Here is a 17,401-nt window from a genome sequence, read left to right as displayed (position 1 = left end):
CCACTTTGCTTCTAATCGACCACCACTAAGACACCACTGACTTCAACTGAAGAGATGGAGAGTGTTGAAGAGGGGAGAAGTGAAAGAAGGAGGAGTCAAGAGGAAAAGTGTTAGGGGACAGAGGTAAAAAAGGGTAACTGGGGCAAATGGCAGAAGATGGTGGAAAGTATTGATATAAGAGGGGCAAATACAAAAGGGGAAATAATTGACAGACATATAAATCAGAGATAGACAAACACTAAGGTATGAGGCAAAGAGACAGATCAGAAGACAAAAATATACATACAAAGTTGAGAGACAGATATACAAAGAGATTGAAAGAAATGAACAGACATACAAAGAGTATACAGAAATGCACACATACAATGGGGGGCAGAGGCACAAATGGTGGATCAGAGGGAGAGAAACTGACACAGAGGAAAGTGAGGGACACTGATATAGAGGAAGGGCACAGAGGCAGGTGCAGAAAGTGGAAGGGCAAACATGCTGGCAAAAATGGAAGGGTAGGGAGGCTGGTGCAAAAAAGGTGATGACAGAGGCTGGTACAGACAGAGGATGGCAAGTAAGGCAGGAGCAGACAAAGGATGGGCAGAGAGGCTTGTGCAGATAGAGGTAGGGTAGAGAGTCTGGCAATATTGGGGAAATGCAGAAATGTTGGCACAGGTAGTGGTTGGGCAGAGCCAGTAACAGAGCAGAAGGCTGGCATAGTTAGAAAAATCCAGAAAGGCTGACATAGACAGGAACATGAAAGAGAGTGTGCTAGAAAAGGACAGGAATATGTAGACAAAATCTTTGTCTTCAGTTCTTGTTCCTTGTGCCAGGGGAAGAAGCAGGAAAGTTCTTGGGAGCCTCAGGCTGGTACAAGAGGAGATGAGGCTGCAGATATTGTGGAGGTAACTAACACCTCACAAACCTGCAGATGAAAAGCACTACTGGCAGTATGGCGTGGTACTGGCACAGATTGGATTAAAACTGCTCGAATTTCCCCTGGAAAACCACCTTGTCCCCAAGCCATAACCTGGCCGGTAGCTTGGCCTATGGATGTCCATTGGAAGGGTGGGACTGAACTGTTGTCGTGTTACTGCCATTCTTACATGCCTGAAGATGCCATGAACCATCATTTGTAAATCATTTGATGGTATGAGCCAGTGATGCATGTGCATGATGCACTGCCACTGGCCTTTTGGTGTACATCACATTATAACAAAACAACCAATGATGGCAAACATCACACTCATGAAATCAATGGAAAAACCATTATCATTGGGCTAAAAACACGAATGGCAATAAACCACTGATTGCTGATGACTATCCTCTAGCTTGGCTGACCGGGCATGGCCACATCAGTCACCAGTACATCCATTCCAACAGGGATCACACGGGGCACAGTAGCTGTGCTGGCCAAATGTGTGCAATGCTGTTATTGGGGCAGAGAGAGGCGTACCTACAGTGGGGTAAGGAAAGGAGGAGAGGATCATCCAGATCAATGATGCACACAGGAAGTGTGCACCGGGCTCTAGTCTCCATATTAGCTCCTTTAGAGAGGCTTCAATCCCTAACCAAGATGGCCACCCTATGCACTTCTGAGCACACACATTGGTGGTCATTCCGAGTTGTTCGCTCGCTAGCTGCTTTTAGCAGCATTGCAAACGCTAGGCCACCGCCCTCTGGGAGTGTATCTTAGCTTAGCAGAATTGCGAACGAAAGATTAGCAGAATTGCTACTAAAAATTTTCAAGCAGTTTCTGAGTAGCTCCAGACCTACTCCTAGACTGCGATCACCTCAGTCCGTTTAGTTCCTGCTTTGACGTCACAAACACGCCTTGCGTTCGGCCAGCCACTCCCCCGTTTCTCCAGCCACTCCTGCATTTTTACCTGGCACGCCTGCGTTTTTTAGCACACTCCCGGAAAACGGCCAGTTACCACCCAGAAACACCCACTTCCTGTCAATCACACTACGATCACTCGAGCGATGAAAAAACGTTGCTCGAGCTTGTGCAAATCTCCAAAGTTTTGTGTTAAATTACTGAACGCATGCGCGCTGCGTATCATGCGCATTTTCCACCTAATCGCTTCGTTGTGAAAAACGGCAACGAGCGTACAACTCGGAATGACCACCATTGTCATCTTGTTACAGTGTTAGAGTGTAAAAGTAGGACACTGATGTGTTGCACTTAGCCTGGATTTGCCACTGCTTGAGAGAGAGAGAGTGAGAGAGAGAGAGAGAGATTCTGTTTGTCTCATAAAGTGATAAATAGGCTGGACTGTAATTGCTAACAATTGATAGAATGAGACGCAGAAAATAATTCCAATGAAGAAGTAAAATAGCCGAGTCTTGACATCCCCCCAAAAAATGCTTAAAATGAAAGGGTATCTAACATTCCATAGTAGAAGACACCCGATGGATGGAAAATGAAAGACTATCTGCTGTCTCATGTATAAAAGACTGGGATAAAGAATGTTAAAAAGAAAACAGAAGAGTACAGAAACAGTACCATGAGAAATTGTAGAAAAAGTACATATCTGAGGGATAGAGACACTATTCTGGCAGGGACAAAGTGAACAGCAGACAAGAGCTATCGCAAACAATTCCCAATAGTAACGATGAACTGCAATTCCGCCAAACAGCAGCATCATTACACTGATAGAGAGCTGTTAGGTTAATAAAAGCGTTTACCCAATCAAAAGGCAAACTGCTTCCTTTCTACTGCACAACTACCAGAGAGAGGGGGGGGAGAGCACTGAGCAAAAAAGGGAAAGAGCATTCTAAAAAGCCCATTACTATACGCAGGTTATTAGCGGCAGTGTGTCCATGGACCTGAGGCAGCACAAAATAGGCCTCTTAACTGGCTCTCCACAAAACCTTTAACACAACAGCACACACTTTACGCCCTACAATCCACACTCTGAGGACTAACCCTTTCCTCCGCTGACAGAATCGTTCTGTTCCGAGTAAAGATGACCGCAGTGGATTTGGATATCAGGTGATCTAATGGCCTGAACACAGAAAGCAGGCACTGACCTCATCATTTTCAGGTTGTCAATTATACCCCTTTCATACCTAAAACTGCGGGTCTTACCCGGGAATACGGTCCCAGAATCATACAGGGGCATTCCCGGGTAAGACCCCTTGCATACTGCAGTCAGCAGCCTGGCATATTGCCGGGTTGCTGACGTCAGTAGTGACGCGGCGGGGGTGGCGCAAGAGATCACATGATCTCTAAGCGCCGCCTGCTACATAGAGAGTGAATGGGAGCCGGGGCACATTGACCCGGCTCCCGTTCACACTGACCAGGTACCCGGGAAGATCCCGGGACCAACCCTGGAAGATAGCAGGGTTGAAATGCGGGGGCAGGAATTCCGGGATTTTGTCCCTGTACCCTTCCATACTGAGAAATTTCCCGGGTTGATGCGCGTTCATGAGCAATAACCCGGGAAATTTTGGCTGGTGTGAAAGGGGTATAAGTGTCCCACCCCGAAACCTTCCTGTGCCAGTCTCATGGATGCAGTGAAAGCAGCAGTATGTGGAGGGAAGCATTATACATGTGTCACTTTGTACAGATGCGTCCTCATGCTCTACGGCATAAGATGCCTAGTGTGACTTAGACGTTCCGCCATGAGTAGCGATTCCCAGACTTTCAGACTTAATTGACATAGTAGCCGCATACCAAGCTGCTTCTAGTACTAGGTGTTCAGGATTAGTGTTTCTGTCACAGAGGAATTGATATAAAGTCGCAGATTAAGCATAACTACTGGATGCGTGGGGTGATGCATGGCACAGCTCACTTGTATCTAGGGAGGCCAATCCTGAGCCATTTTTTAAATCCCGGGATTTAAGATTGAAAAATGGTCAATCCCGGGATATCCAGGATTAGCTAGGAAAAAAGAAATACGCCCCTCAGGCTCGGCTGTCCGCAGTGCTGTCCGTGGGTCCAGGCAGCAGGTGGCGGTGCTGTCGGCATGTCTGGCTGGCGGTGAGGCTGGGTGGCAGGAGGCAGGTGCGGGCATTCCCGGCGGCGGCGCAGCTTGCGCTGTGCAGCATGGACTCTAACACCACGTCACACTGCGCAGTTCGTACAGCCGGGGACAGGGAGAGGCAGGCAGCATCTGAGCCGTAAACTGAACTGGCTCAGACGCTGCCCAGCATATAAAAAAAGCATTGGCCTGAACCCCAGCCAATTTTATGTCAACATCCCGAGATCCCAACCATCCCGATGTTGGGATTGGCCACCCTACTTGTATCTGAGCTGGGGACCGAATGTGTCAAGATCATATGTGATACACCTACCCCCCTATCCCATGCATACAGATGCGTCTTCATACATCTAGCTTCAATATGCCATGCAGAGCAAGAGACTTGGTGTGAGTGAGCAGCCAGGTCCCGTGCAACTCTGCTAGCATTGCTGACAGATGGGTGCAGGTCAAGAGGGAATGGGCCGTGTACCCCATTGCTGGACTGTCTGACAATTCAAATAAGGTTCCAGCCTATACTGTACATTGCTCAACTTAGCAGGGGCAGAAGCAGTTATTGAAGAAGACACATTTACATATGCAGAGGGGGAAGACAAGGAAGACCCATATATATTGCTTGCAAAGAGATTTGTATGCCTGTTAAAAACGTAATAATGGACAGACACACACTTAATTCTATGAATCAGAAAACTGGGGAAAATATACAACACATATGTGTCCACTCTGAGACTGTTAGCAAACGCTGCAACCACTGCAACAAGCTCAACCACTCTGCAAAGTGTTGAAGTTCCAGGCATACCATGACACACAGTGAGCCACATGTGACGCAGGGAGAATGACAAATGCATAAAGTCAATCACATGGGCCACACCACACATTACTGAGACCATATACAGTATTGTGAGAGCATAGAACTCATTGCAAAACAAGAAGAGATTTTCACTGACCTGTGTGATAAAAATAGTGGCAGAACCTTGAAGATTAAAACTGACACCGGTGCCAAATGCAACGTAATGTCCAGGACCCTGATGCAGCAAACTAGCCCTCAGGCAACAATAGAACACACAGACACTGTAAACTTGGTGGCATATGTAGGTCAAATTATCAAAACCGTAGGCACCATCACTATCGAATACACGTGTGCACCAAAGCTTTTTCACATAGTAGATAGTGACGTTAGACCACTGCTCGGGCTGCCTGACAGTGAGCGTCTTGGGTTGATACATCTGGGGCCGGAAGTACACCTGATACAGCAAGATACCCCAGAGTTCCGTGACTTTAAGGACTTATTCACTTGTGACACCATTGGCAAGCTACCTGACAGTGTGTGCACCTTGGCGGGTTCCATTCGCTGTGAAAGACAAAGTCCTAGCTGAGCTGGAGCACATGACCGCACTTGGCGTCATAACCCCTATTGAAGAAGCAACCCAGTGGGTATCTGCAATGGTAGCTGCTGTAAAAAAAAGACGGGATTGTAAGGATCTACATAGACCCCATGCACCACAATAAAGTATTACTAAGACCCCGTCACCCATTGAGAACTGTAAAACAAGTCATTGCTGACATGCTGGAAGCCAAGGTCTTCAGCATATTTGGTACCCTACACTGAATGTTAGGACACTGCAAGCTCCCCCATTTTGTGTCATCTCCTCTAGGGATGGACTATTCCACCCAGGGTAATCCTACGCAGTGCGCCAAAGATGGCTGCCGCACCTGGTACCCTGTGAGTGTGGAATACACAGCCCATGGAAGTTATTACCCAAAATGCCTACACCAATCATCCATCATGCTTTCTTTGTCTTTTTTGTCTGTGTGGTTTATCTTTTGATGTGTAATACTTAAATCTTCTGTATTATGTGCATTGTTTGAGTTCTAGTTGGCGCCGCGGATGGCTGCCTCGGTGCTGCTCTGCCAAGCAGCCTTCGTTTGTAGTCTTACATGTATAATATGTCTAATGTCGAGTCTATTGTACAGTTACAATGGGGGTAATTCCAAGTTGATAGCAGCAGGAATTCTGTTAGCAATTGGGCATAACCATGTGCACTGCAGGGGAGGCAGATATAACATGTGCAGAGAGAGTTAGATTTGGGTGTGGTGTGTTCAATCTGCAATCTAATTTGCAGTGTAAAAATAAAGCAGCCAGTATTTACCCTGCACAGAAATAAAATAACCCACCCAAATCTAACTCTCTCTGCAAATGTTATATCTGCCTCCCCTGCAGTGCACATGGTTTTGCCCAACTGCTAAAAAATTTCCTGCTGCGATCAACTTGGAATTACCCCCAATGTGCAGTATGAACTCATATGTGTAATGTTTGTAATGTATGCTACGTTTTCCCCCCTTCTTATGCCATGTATTCCCCCTTCATGTTGCTGCTTGGCGATGCATTGTACCACAAAGAATTCCTAGTGTACGTGAGTACACCTGGCCAATAAAGCTGATTCTGATTCTGATTCTGATATTAGATGCCAAATGTAGGTTTTGGCAAATTCGTTGGACAAAGAATAGTCTTTCGTGCTTTTATGATACCAGCTGGGAGATATGCCTTCTTACGCATGCCATACGGCCTGACTACTGGCAGTGAGGTGTTTCAAAGGTGTATGCAATAATTGTTTGCAGGATACCCCTGTGAGATTATAGTCGACAACATCCTCATCTGGGGCCGTAATTTGCAAGAGCATGATGAGCGTTTCTGCCAGGAACTGGAAAGAATACGAACAATCAACTTAAAGCTCAAACCAGATAAGGGCAGATTCAGAGTGGCTGAAGTTCTGTACGTGGGTCACCTCCTCACAGATCAAGGTGTTAAACCCGACCCTCACAAAACGGCGCCCATCCAGCACATGCCCCTGCTGGTGGACAAACTTAGTTTCCAATGTTTCTTAGGGATGACTAATTCGGTAATTAGTCATCCCTATGAAACGTTGAGAACGTTAGAAAATTGGGTCTAAATTCATCCCCAATTATAGTGAAATTACTGCACCACTGTGACAACTTCTACACCAAGATACAGAGTGGTATTGGCTGGAACCATCATATATATGGGGTAATTCCAAGTTGATCGCAGCAGGAATTTTGTTAGCAGTTGGGCAAAACCATGTGCACTGCAGGGGAGGCAGATATAACATGTGCAGAGAGAGTTAGATTTGGGTGTGGTGTGTTCAATCTGCAATCTAATTTGCAGTGTAAAAATAAAGCAGCCAGTATTTACCCTGCACAGAAACAAAATAACCCACCCAAATCTAACTCTCTCTGCACATGTTATATCTGCCCCCCTGCAGTGCACATGGTTTTGCCCAACTGCTAACAAAATTCCTGCTGCGATCAACTTGGAATTACCCCCTATATATGATGCAGTTTGTGGATAGGTTTACTGTAGGTCTGCAGTGAGACACAAGGCAGCACATGCTTGTAGGGCACCCATCCATATAAATACTTCTCTAGCTTAAACAGCTCCCCATCTCTTGTATAAAAAAAATTATATAAAAAGGAAAAAGAATGCCTAAACAGGCTCACAAAAAAATGTAATTTATGCACAGGCGATAAAGCAATCACCAATTTGTGTCAGCGGAGAGTTCGCAAACAACCATTCACAAGTGGTTGGCTTGTGCCTCTGCACTCTGCACCTGCTATTGACCACCCATAAATGATATGATAAGTGTACGTGAACCTTTTTCCAAGCTTCTTTCTGTTCACAATTACACAAATATTTCCATTTCTGTCATTGGCCTATGTTACAACACCACGGTCTTGCCCCATTTTACCCACAAGGGGGTCTACTGCCCATTGTTCTGGGCATACACAGAGAGACGTCACATAAGATATGCTTTGTCAACTGGACTAGTGGTAACTCTGCATTAGAACAGAAAAAAAGCTTGAAAGGGTAGAAACACTGGCGTATTTATAATAGTGATGTGCACCGGAAATTTTTCGGGTTTTGTGTTTTGGTTTTGGGTTCGGTTCCGCGCCCGTGTTTTGGGTTCGAACGCGTTTTGGCAAAACCTCACCGAATTTTTTTTGTCGGATTCGGGTGTGTTTTGGATTAGGGTGTTTTTTTCAAAAAGCCCTAAAAAACAGCTTAAATCATAGAATTTGGGGGTCATTTTGATCCCATAGTATTATTAACCTCAATAACCATAATTTCCACTCATTTTCAGTCTATTCTGAACACCTCACACCTCACAATTTTATTTTTAGTCCTAAAATTTGCACCAAGGTCGCTGGATGGCTAAGCTAATCGACACAAGTGGCCGACACAAACACCTGGCCCATCTATGAGTGGCACTGCAGTGTCAGGCAGGATGGTCCTTCAAAAAAATTGTCCCCAAACAGCACATGATGCAAAGAAAAAAAGAGGCGCACCAAGGTCGCTGTGTGACTAAGCTAAGCGACACAAGTGGCCGACACAAACACCTGGCCCATCTATGAGTGGCACTGCAGTATCAGGCAGGATGGCCCTTCAAAAAAATTGTCCCCAAACAGCACATGATGCAAAGAAAAAAAGAGGCGCAATGAGGTAGCTGTGTGACTAAGCTCAGTGACCCAAGTGGCCGACACAAACACCTGGCCCATCTAGGAGTGGCACTGCAGTGTCAGGCAGGATGGCCCTTCAAAAAAATACTCCCCAAACAGCACATGACGCAAAGAAAAAAAGAGGTGCAATGAGGTAGCTGTGTGACTAAGCTCAGCGACCCAAGTGGCCGACACAAACACCTGGCCCATCTAGGAGTGGCACTGCAGTGTCACGCAGGATGGCCCTTCAAAAAAATACTCCCCAAACAGCACATGACACAAAGAAAAAAGAGGCGCAATGAGGTAGCTGTGTGACTAAGCTCAGCGACCCTAGTGGCCGACACAAACACCTGGCCCATCTAGGAGTGGCACTGCAGTGTCAGGCAGGATGGCCCTTCAAAAAAATACTCCCCAAACAGCACATGACGCAAAGAAAAAAAGAGGCGCAATGAGGTAGCTGTGTGACTAAGCTCAGCGACCCAAGTGGCTGACACAAACACCTGGCCAATCTAGGAGTGGCACTGCAGTGTCAGGCAGGATGGCCCTTCAAAAAAATACTCCCCAAACAGCACATGACGCAAAGAAAAAAAGAGGCGCACTTGCAGGGGGCGTGCAAATGGTGGAAGGCACAAGCTCTTCCCGTCCAGTGTTGGGAAGGTCAGGCATCGCAACCGACACAATTGGACTCTCCTTGGGGATTTGTGATTTCGAAGAACGCACAGTTCTTTGCTGTGCTTTTGCCAGCTTAAGTCTTTTCATTTTTCTAGCGAGAGGCTGAGTGCCTCCATCCTCATGTGAAGCTGAACCACTAGCCATGAACATAGGCCAGGGCCTCAGCCGTTCCTTGCCACTCCGTGTCGTAAATGGCATATTGGCAAGTTTACGCTTCTCCTCAGACGCTTTTAATTTTGATTTTTGGGTCATTTTTTTACTGATCTTTTGTGTTTTGGATTTTACATGCTCTGTACTATGAGATTGGGCATCGGCCTTGGCAGACGACGTTGATGGCATTTCATCGTCTCGGCCATGACTAGTGGCAGCAGCTTCAGCACGAGGTGGAAGTGGATCTTGATCTTTCCCTATTTTTTTAACCTCCACATTTTTGTTCTCCATATTTTAATGCGCACAACTAAAAGCCACCACAGGTATACAATGTAGATGGATGGATAGTATAGTATTATATTACTTATGGAGGACGAGTGACGACACAGAGGTAGGTACAGCCGTGGCCTACCGTACTGCTATATATATATATAATATACTGTATAATAATAATAACGGACCTGGTGGACACTGTCAGCAGACTGCTAAACTAGTATGAAGAAAAAAAAAGCCACCACAGGTATACAATGTAGATGGATGGATAGTATAGTATTATATTACTTATGGACGAAAAAGTGCACTGACGACACAGAGGTAGGTACAGCCGTGGCCTACCGTACTGCTTATATATATAATATACTGTATAATAATAATAACGGACCTGGTGGACACTGTCAGCAGACTGCTAAACTAGTATGAAGAAAAAAAAAGCCACCACAGGTATACAATGTAGATGGATGGATAGTATAGTATTATATTACTTATGGACGACGAGTGCACTGACGACACAGAGGTAGGTACAGCCGTGGCCTACCGTACTGCTATATATATATATAATATACTGTATAATAATAATAACGGACCTGGTGGACACTGTCAGCAGACTGCTAAACTAGTATGAAGAAAAAAAAAGCCACCACAGGTATACAATGTAGATGGATGGATAGTATAGTATTATATTACTTATGGACGACGAGTGCACTGACGACACAGAGGTAGGTACAGCCGTGGCCTACCGTACTGCTATATATATATATAATATACTGTATAATAATAATAACGGACCTGGTGGACACTGTCAGCAGACTGCTAAACTAGTATGAAGAAAAAAAAAGCCACCACAGGTATACAATGTAGATGGATGGATACTATAGTATAGTATTATATTACTTATGGACGACGAGTGCACTGACGACACAGAGGTAGGTACAGCCGTGGCCTACCGTACTGCTATATATATATATATATATATATATATATATATAAAATATACTGTATAATAATAATAACGGACCTGGTGGACACTGTCAGCAGACTGCTAAACTAGTATGAAGAAAAAAAAAGCCACCACAGGTATACAATGTAGATGGATGGATAGTATAGTATTATTTTACTTATGGACGACGAGTGCACTGACGACACAGAGGTAGGTACAGCCATGGCCTACCGTACTGCTATATATATATAATATACTGTATAATAATAACGGACCTGGTGGACACTGTCAGCAGACTGCTAAACTAGTATGAAGAAAAAAAAAGCCACCACAGGAGTGTTTTTCAGGCAGACAAACGTATACTGGACTGGTGGTCACTGTCAGCAAAACTGTGCACTGTACTCCTGCTATAACTGCTCCCCAGTCCCCACAATTAGGCAGTGTGAGCAGTGCACTCAGCACAGATATATGCAGCAGTGCAGCACACTGATACCCCTTTTCCACTAGCTCAAAAAACACGGGTAAATGCACGGGGGCGCACATTTACCCGTGTTTTTTGCAAGTGGAAAAGGGTAAACCCGGATCAAGTGACCCGTGAATTCTACCCGGCTATCTACCTGGGTAGGACACGGGAATGATCCGGGTTGGGATGTAGTGTAAACGGGAGCCGTGTCGATGCGACACGGCTCCCGTTTACACTGTATGGAAGGGCGGCGCTGGGAGATCATGCGATCTCCCTTCGCTGCCCCTGCCGCGTCACTAGAAGCGTCACCAACCCGGCATATGCCGGGTTGTGACTGCTGATGGGAAAGGGGCCGAGCACGGGTCGCAGCAGGGGGCAGCTCCCGTGTCAGGCTCCCGGCTGCGACCCGTGCTTGTAGGTGGAAAAGGGGTATCAGTGAGCACAGATATGGTGGAGCGTTTTTTTTCAGGCAGAGAAACAACGGATTAAACTCACTGGTGGTATAATCAAAACCCTGCACTGTACTCCCTAACAGCTGCTCCCCGTCCCCAATCCTCCCCACAATTATAACTAAGTCACTCAGTCTTGAAGTTCGGGCAGGTTCGGATCCCGAGGATCCTAACCCGCTCATCACTAATTTATAATGGGTGCAGTGTGTGCATTGCAAACAGGCCCCCGGGGGTCCAAGGGGGCCCACACCGCACACCCTACACCCATTAATAGAAATACTTACTCTCCTGAGTCCTGCGGCGCTGCAGCAGCGCTGCAGAAATTATTTGCGCATGCGTAGTAGGAAAATCACTAGGAAAATGGCCGCTGCACCATTTTCCCGGTGATTTGCACATGCGCTCTAGGCTCTGGGACAGCGCCAGGGTCCCCAGAGCTGTACAGCGCTGCCGGCTAGAGAGGAGGGGGCCCAGACGGAGGCTGCACACGGCCTACTCCTCTCTAGAAACGCCCCTGGATAGAAATAACCCAAAATAGCTGTAGATATTGCCTACAGTACGTGCAGTACTGTAGTAAATGAAGTGTATTCTATGGAGGGGAATTTTACCGGTACTCCAGGGATCTGTACTTGTGGCCTAATTCAGACCTGATCGAATCAGCAAGTTTGTTCTATGATGTGCAAAACCATGTGCACTGCTGGGAGGGGGGGGGGTGCAGATATAGGGGGTCATTCCGAGTTGTTCGCTCGCAAGCTGCTTTTAGCAGCTTTGCACACGCTAAGCCGCCGCCTACTGGGTGTGAATCTTAGCTTCTTAAAATTACGAACGAAAGATTCGCAATGTTGCGATAAGACATCTCCGTGCAGTTTCTGAGTAACTCGAAACTTACTCGGCATCTGCGATCAGTTCAGTGCTTGTCGTTCCTGGTTTGACGTCACAAACACACCCAGCGTTCGCCCAGACACTCCTCCGTTTCTCCAGCCACTCCTGCGTTTTTCCCAGAAACGGTAGCGTTTTTTCACACACACCCATAAAACGGCCAGTTTCCGCCCAGAAACACCCACTTCCTGTCAATCACAGCACGATCACCAGAACGAAGAAAAAAACGTGAGTAAAATTCCTAACTGCATAGCAAATTTACTTGGCGCAGTCGCAGTGCGAACATTGCGCATGCGCACTAAGCGGAAAATCGCTGCGATGCAAAGAAATTTACCGAGTGAACAACTCGGAATGACTCCCATAATGCAGAGACAGTTAGATTTGGGTGTGGTGTGTTCAAATTGAAATATAAATTGCAGTGTAAAAAGAAAGCAGCCAGTATTTACCCTGCACAGAAACAAAATAACCCACCCACATCTAACTCTCTCTGCACATGTTACATCTGCCCCCCCCCTTCCCCCCCCTCTGCAATGCACATGGTTTTTCCCATTAGAGAACAAATTTGCTGCTGCGATCAGGCGTGAATTAGGGCCTTAGACTAGTACCCATTAATACCTATGAAGGTGACATTGCAGATGGCATTAAAGGGAAAGTTTGCAATTTTGCAGAGGACACAAAGTTGTGCAACAGAATAGACACACCGGGAGGAGTAAAACAAATGATTGAGGATCTAGGAATGGTCAAGAACTTGGCAATTACAGTTTAATGGAAAGAAATGCAAAATCATACACTTGGGTCTCAAAAATCCAAAGGCTAAATATAGTATCAACAGTACTATAATGGAAACTACTGAGGAGGAAAGGGATCTACAGTAAGAATCACTATTTCTAATGACTTAAAGACTGGGAAGCAATTTATTTATTTAATACCAGTTATTTATATAGCACACATATTCCGCAGCGCTTTACAGAGAATATTTTAGCTATTCATCAGTCCAATGTAACAAAACAATGGGAAAGGCAAGTCAGATGCTTGATTGCATACTGTAGGTAGAGAGTAATGTCACTGTATACAGTAGGTCATTGGTACGGCCCCATCTGGAATACTGTGTCCAGTTCTGGAGACCATATCTCTAGAAAGCTATAAATACATTGGAGAGCGTACAAAAAAGGGCAACTAAAATGGTGCATGGCCTACATCACAAAACTTACCCGGAAAGGCTAAAAGATCTTACCATGTATAGTTTGGAGCAGAGGAGGGAAAGGGGGAACATGATAGAGACTTTCAAATATATCAAGAGTTTTAACAAGGTCCAGGAGGGAAACATTCTTCAAAGGATGAGAAGTATTACAACTCGAGGACACACATTGAGACTGGAGGGGGGAAGGTTCAGGGGAATTTAAGGATAAACAACATCACAGAAAGGGTAGTAAATGAGTGGAGTAGCCTCCCATCAGCGGTGGTAGAGGCTAAGGGGTCATTCAGACCCAATCACACGCTGCATTTTTTGCAGCCATGTGATCAGGTCTGAACTGCGCATGCGTGTGACCCGCAATGCGCAGGAGCACCGGCTGGTGGCGGCAGTGGCCAGCGACGAATCTAACGAAGAAAGCAATTGCACCGGCGATCGCAAGAAGATTGATAGGCCGAAGGCATTCGTGGGCGGCAGCTCACCGTTTTTTGAGAGTGTCCAGACAAACGTAGGCGTGCCCAGCCGTTCCAGAGGAGGATTCCCGATGTCACCACCTGTCTGGATCGTCGCAGCGGCTGAGTAAGTTCTGGGCTGTGCAGAAACTGCACAAACTTTTGTTTGTGCAGCTCACTGCACAGCAGATTGCACCCCTGCAAAGCGTTTACCCCCTCCCCTGTAGGCGGCGATTACCTGGTCGCAGCAGTGCAAAAAATAGCCTGCGGGCGCTCAGGTCTGAATTGGGCCCTAAGTCAGTAGAGCAATTTAAACATGCATGGGATAGGCACATGAACATACTTACAAAGAACTAAGGATCAAATGGGGTTGAGGTTACCTACACTAGTGGAATTAATTCTGGACACTTTCAATAAAAAAATATTATATTTGATATTTATGCAGAAAATTCATATTCTGCTATACCAAATCAATACTTTAATGTTTTTATTTTAATCTATGATGTTTCTACTTAATATTTTAACATGATTTGTTATGTTAATGCTTTTAATTTTTTTATAAAAAAAAATATAAACCTTTGTTAGTTACACCATGCATTTTTCGAGTTCAAATTTTCGTGTACTAGCAACACATAATGTCGTGTGATTTAAATCAACCAATTATGGGATGCATGGGGAGCGATCGTTACAAACTATTTCATCATTGTTTTAGTCAGCTATTGTGTTTTGAGAAGTGAAGACGTGAGTTTAACTGATTTTTATGATTTTAACTACTTTCAATGTGTGAATAATGACTAAGATGGCTCAGAATACCTCAAAACGTGTTGATTGGTCACCTGGGAAGGGTATACCTATGAAGAAATTGCAAAGAGGTTGTGCGGTGGGACAGGTGTAAGGAAAATCTGCATAAGGGTTGCGAGCAGTGGATTGACGAAATCAGCCGCATCAACTGGGAGAAAGCCCACACTTACAAAACAAGACGAGCGTAGAATCTGTCGCCTGGTCCTGCAGGACTGTCCAAGGTCTGCAAATAGACATCAACAACATAATGAAAACATCTGGTGTCCAAGTTTGTGACCGAACCATCCAAAAATAACTGTGACAATGGTTTGCGAGCTAGGACCCAGAGAAAGAAGCCGTAGAAAGAACCCTCTTTACATTATTTCAGTATCACTCGATGTATTAAAGGGCTTTTGGAGCAGTTTTTGTGAATAACTACTCCAAACCCTTTAATGTTCTTTTTTTTTAATGGTCGAATTTACACACAAAAAAACAAAACAAAAACAAAACATAGCAGTGTGCCATGTGATATTAACACCAGCTCAGGCGTAATCACAGGGAAGTACTGCGATAAGCAGTCTTTTGCGCAGCTTTCTCTGCCCCCCCTCCCCCCCCCCCGGCAGAGAAAGCTGTGTGACACCGAGCTCCGGTGATCAACTCTTGTGTGTGTATAGACTATATCTATCTATCTTATATAATATATCTATATATACACATAATATATAATATATATGTCATTATCTCAGTAGGGGACACAAAAATGCTGGATTTTGAATTTTGGATGAGGGATACTCCACATATATATATATATATATATATTTGTACACACACACACACACATATATATATATATATATGCGGCAATATAGGACGAGCCGCACACATCAGTAACAAAGACCAATTTCAGGACTGCCAGGCTTATAATAAGAATTTACTTACCGATAATTCTATTTCTCGGAGTCCGTAGTGGATGCTGGGGTTCCTGAAAGGACCATGGGGAATAGCGGCTCCGCAGGAGACAGGGCACAAAAGTAAAGCTTTTACAGGTCAGGTGGTGTGTACTGGCTCCTCCCCCTATGACCCTCCTCCAGACTCCAGTTAGGTACTGTGCCCGGACGAGCGTACACAATAAGGGAGGATTTTGAATCCCGGGTAAGACTCATACCAGCCACACCAATCACACCGTACAACTTGTGATCTAAACCCAGTTAACAGTATGATAACAGAGGAGCCTCTGAAAGATGGCTTCCTAAACAATAACCCGAATTAGTTAACAATAACTATGTACAAGTATTGCAGATAATCCGCACTTGGGATGGGCGCCCAGCATCCACTACGGACTCCGAGAAATAGAATTATCGGTAAGTAAATTCTTATTTTCTCTATCGTCCTAAGTGGATGCTGGGGTTCCTGAAAGGACCATGGGGATTATACCAAAGCTCCCAAACGGGCGGGAGAGTGCGGATGACTCTGCAGCACCGAATGAGAGAACTCCAGGTCCTCCTTTGCCAGGGTATCAAATTTGTAAAAATTTACAAACGTGTTCTCCCCTGACCACGTAGCTGCTCGGCAGAGTTGTAATGCCGAGACCCCTCGGGCAGCCGCCCAAGATGAGCCCACCTTCCTTGCGGAATGGGCCTTAACAGATTTAGGCTGTGGCAGGCCTGCCACAGAATGTACAAGTTGAATTTTGTTACAAATCCAACGAGCAATCGACTGCTTAGAAGCAGGTGCACCCAACTTGTTGGGTGCATACAGTATAAACAGCGAGTCAGATTTTCTGACTCCAGCCGTCCTTTAAATGTATATTTTTAAGGCTCTGACAACGTCCAACAACTTGGAGTCCTTCAAGTCGTCTGTAGCCGCAGGCACTACAATAGGCTGGTTCAGGTGAAACGCTGATACCACCTTAGGGAGAAAATGCGGACGCGTCCGCAGCTCTGCCCTATGTCGAATGGAAAATTAAATAAGGGCTTTTATAAAACAAAGCCGCCAGTTCAGATACTCTCCCGGCCGAAGCCAGGGCCAGTAACATAGTCACTTTCCATGTGAGATATTTCAAATCCACATTCTTTAGTGGTTCAAACCAATTGGATTTGAGGAAATCTAAAACTACATTTAGATCCCACGGTGCCACCTTAGGCACCACAGGAGGCTGTATATGCAGTACTCCTTTGATAAAAATCTGGACCTCAGGGACTGAGGCCAATTCTCTTTGGAAGAATATTGATAGGGCCGAAATTTGAACCTTAATAGATCCCAATTTGAGACCCATAGACAATCCTGATTGCAGGAAATGTAGGAAAACGACCCAGTTGAAATTCCTCCATCGGAGCACTCCGCTGCTCGCACCACGCAACATATTTTCGCCAAATACGGCGATAATGCTTCGCGGTGACTTCCTTCCTTGCCTTTATCAAGGTAGGAATGACTTCTTCTGGAATGCCTTTTCCTTTTAGGATCTGGCATTCAAACGCCATGCCGTCAAACGCAGCCGCGGTAAGTCTTGAAAAAGACAAGGACCCTGCTGAAGCAGGTCCCTTCTCAGAAGTAGAGGCCACGGATCGTCCGTGACCATCTCTTGAAGTTCCGGGTACCAAGTCCTTCTTGGCCAATCCGGAGCCACTAGTCTTACTCCTCTTTGCCGTATAATCCTCAATACCTTTGG

The sequence above is a fragment of the Pseudophryne corroboree genome, chromosome 12, assembly GCF_028390025.1.
Source record: "Pseudophryne corroboree isolate aPseCor3 chromosome 12, aPseCor3.hap2, whole genome shotgun sequence".
Lineage (NCBI taxonomy): Eukaryota > Metazoa > Chordata > Amphibia > Anura > Myobatrachidae > Pseudophryne > Pseudophryne corroboree.
The sequence above is the reverse complement of the archived record's forward strand: the minus strand, read 5'-3'. Positions refer to the sequence as shown.